Source organism: Helianthus annuus, chromosome 16 (genome assembly GCF_002127325.2).
Source record: "Helianthus annuus cultivar XRQ/B chromosome 16, HanXRQr2.0-SUNRISE, whole genome shotgun sequence".
Lineage (NCBI taxonomy): Eukaryota > Viridiplantae > Streptophyta > Magnoliopsida > Asterales > Asteraceae > Helianthus > Helianthus annuus.
In genome coordinates this window covers 145,578,864-145,582,721 of record NC_035448.2, presented here as the reverse complement: position 1 = coordinate 145,582,721, position 3,858 = coordinate 145,578,864, and the positions used below count along the sequence as shown (strand labels likewise).

General features: G+C 40.0%; 1 non-coding gene across 1 annotated transcript; it reads left to right on the top strand.

The window, feature by feature from the left end:
• Positions 1–1,779: 1,779 nt before the first annotated feature.
• Positions 1,780–1,885, top strand: LOC118488582. Its single transcript, XR_004885126.1, has one exon. It is a non-coding gene; the product is annotated as a small nucleolar RNA R71 (small nucleolar RNA).
• Positions 1,886–3,858: the final 1,973 nt, after the last annotated feature.

The following is a 3,858-nucleotide window of genomic DNA, read 5'->3' as shown; positions in this document are numbered from 1 at the left end:
TTTTTTTTTTATTTTTTAAACAAAAGCAAACAAACTAACTACCAATATTTTAAAGCTAAAGAACATATCAAGACTAAGGAAAGAGTACATGACCTGGTGAAGTTTGACATAACAGATGTTGTAGATAATCCGACTTTCTATCACCACCTTCACACAAATGACTGTACATCCTCCCCACACTTGAATGTTGCCATGGCCCTGAAACATAGAAAAATAACGAAATAGCAAGATCAGTGTAAAACCCCGGGTTGCCTCCCGAGCAGCGTTAAGTTTCCAGGTCTTCAGCCAGACCGTGCCACCCCCATTTAGGGTGGCTCAAAGAAACGGTTCCTGCCATCTCCATCACTTCCTTGTGCCATTGAGCAAAATGCATCCGTATCATTTCGACTCGGTGGGTAATCAAATACACTCTTGCTTGAACCCATATGCTTTTCTTCACGATTCGGTGGGTGATTTATTTTCATTCTTTGACACACATTTTTCATACAAACACTAGACTCACCACCCTTCCTTTCAATGGACTCATAACTAATCACTCTAGTTTGAACATCAAAGGAAAACTTACAGTTCTTTTCGGTCATGGTAATAATCCCGTCTCTACAATTGATTTGAGCATTTGTTGTGTATAGAAACGGTCGACCTAAGATTACCCTTTGTTGTGCTGCCATTTTAGTAGAAGCATAGTCTAGAACTAGAAAATCCACCAGATATTCAAACTCTCCCAACTGAATCTTAACATTCCTAACCATTCCTCGTGGATGCCTCCAACTTTCATCCGCCAAGCTCACCATGGTGTCTACATCTTGCAGCGGGCCAAAGTCATACATGTCATACAACTTGCCTGGTAGCATGCTCATGCCCGCCCCATAGTCCAACAATGCATGAGGAATTTTTAGTTTTCCCACTCGGATAGGCACGAGTGGTGCTCCATGCTCTTTGTCATTCTCGACTTCGGCATCCCTTCCTATACCTGCACTCACTTGACAAGAAGATGTTAGAAATGTTTCATTAAATTCACTATTAGGAACGGTACTTACCACATTGATATTAACACTTTTAATGTTTTTGGGATTTGTCACCCTGTCACTTTGTAGTTGGCCTTTTGCTTTCTTCAATATCGCCACATCACTTGCAAGTTGACTCATTTGGGTAGTCAACGACTGAATTGCTTTATCACGGATTTCATCTTTTTGAATGCGAGCATCATCAAGCTGATTCCTTCTTTGCATCTCAATTTGCATCGCCTTCAACATCTCCATTACTTCATTTCCACCCAAAGAGCTTTGACCCGTTTGATATTGCCTTTGAAATCCTTGGTTTCCTTGGAAGTTCGGGTTGGCTCGATTTGACGGATTCCCGTATCTAAGGTTCGGGTGATTTCGTAAACCGGGGTAGTAAGTGTTCGAGTTCATATTATAATTTCTACCACTAACCCATTGACCTTGTACCGCATTCACCTCTTCATATTGCCCTTCACCTCCTTGGCAATTTTCAGCCGCATATCCTAACTCATTACAAATAGCACAAACATCATAAATTTGGTTAGAAGTTTGAACATTACCATCGTCTACCGCATGCACTTGAGTTCGGGTAATGGCCGGTCGTGCTCTCCTTGATGCTTGAGCTTTTCTTTTTGATGTGATTGCCATTTGCTCCAAAAATTCCCAATCGTCATGCTCATAGTTTGTGCCAAAAGTGCCATTGGTAATAGACATCAAATCACGAGCATCTTTGGCACTCAACCCCTCATGGAAAGCATTCATCAATTCCCAAAGCTCTATCCCATGATGAGGACAATTCTTTATCATCATGTTAAAACGTTCAAAGGCCTCATGGAACATTTCACCTTGTTGTTGTTGAAAACTTCTCAACCCTTTCCTAGCATCATTCGTCTTTTGGGTGAAAACTTCATCTAAGAAGATTTGTTGCATCTCCGCCCATGTGTAGATAGATGCCGAAGGTAGAGTGTAAAACCACTTCTTTGCCTTGTCTTCTAAAGAAAATTGGAATAATACCAATTTGACATCATCGGGTGAAAATTCTTGACCCCCAATAGTGTTGCAAATCGAATCATAAGCCTCCAAATGAAAATAAGGCTCCTCCGTTGCTAAACCCTTATACTTTGGCAAACTTTGTAACGAATTGGTTCTCACTTCAAATGTCCTCCCTTGATTATTGTGAGGAATAACTACCGGTGAAGGATTGTGAGTGATTACCGGCCTAAAATGTGCTTCAATGCCTCTTGCATGTTCTCGAAGATGTCTTCTTGGTACACCCAACCTTCCCCTTGGACGAATAGGACCCATTGGTCTTTGTATAGGCCCTTGTGGTGCGAATGGTGGTTGAAATTGTTGTTGAATCGGTTGTTGTTGAATTGGCCTTTGAAATTGATGTTGTACATTTTGCGGACGAACTTGTTGCAATGGTATAGGACGTTGCACTTGTGGCCCTTGTGGTCTTAGCCTAATATGTTGTGGTATAATTTGTTGTTGTGGAATTCCACCAACACTTGGCATTCCTTGAGTTTGACCTTGTACATAAGTATACTCCCCTTGATCTCCATCATCCCCATACATGTATCCTTCTTCATCATATCCCACAAATTCATCCTCAAACTCATCATCGAACCTATCTTGTCTTGCTCCCGAAGTATGTTGAAATTGCACTCTTGGTTGGAATAGAGTAGAATGGATAATAGATGGACCGGTTTGGTATAGGTTAGGTGGTGGTATTTGTGATGATGATGGTTGGCCGGATGTTGGGAAAAATGTTGAATAAGCTGGAACAGCGGATGATGTAGGGTTGTAACTGAAGGAGTATTCGGGTTGTGTGTTCTCAGGTAAGGTAGTGTTGGTTGGTTTAATTTCTGGTGTGGTTATAGGAATGGAAGTATTTGGTGATGGATGTGTTGAAGATGGTATAAAGGGTGGTGTAGGTTCCCCCGTAGTGGGTGGTGGTGGTGGTGGATTCATGTATCTGATTGGTGTAACTGGTGTTGTTGGTGAACCACTAATTTTATTTTCTGGTAGCAAAATTTTGTTTCTTCTCAAAGTTCGTTCAATTTCTGGATCAAATGCCAATGGTGATAGCTTGTGAGAGCTCCTAGTACGCATGCACTTGTAAATACCTGCACACTAACACACCCAGCGTAAACCAGAAAAATAACAAACCTAAACATATCAAAAATAACACACGTTGCGCACTACTCCCCGGCAACGGCGCCAAAATTTGACGTGATGTCATGGTCACAATCAAATTTAATCCAAATACAACTAAACAGATAGCGGTAAGTGGGTATCGAACACAGGGAGTTTGTGGAAAATGTGTTATTTGCTAGAGTATCTAACTTTGACTAAATTAAACTAATTGCAAGTAAAGTAAAATTCAAGAGTTGGTTTGTTTGATTCTGAAAACTAAAATTAACTAATTAAATTGCAAAAGAAAAGTTTTGGTTGTAAACAAATTAGAGACAGGTAATCATCTTTAGTTTCCGGTTTGCTTTGACATTTATGCTAACATTCCACTAGAAAGAACTACATAGACATAGTTCATGTGTGATCAATTGAAGTGACGAAAGGGAACTAAGTACTCAGATTCCTAGAACGTGAGGTTGTTACCCGATGATCAATCAACCCTTACCCAAGCCTAACTATACCCATGATATCTCGATTGCTAACGGCACCAAGAACGTATGGTTTCTAATTAGTTTAACATAAGAATCAATAATTTACTAACAATAAATCACACACCATAACAAACAATTCAATAAAGATCAAGATTGTTATTCTAGAAATAAGGAAATAAAGCATAAAGTCTTACAAAACCTTCCACCAAAGATGACCACAAAATGTTTAGCCA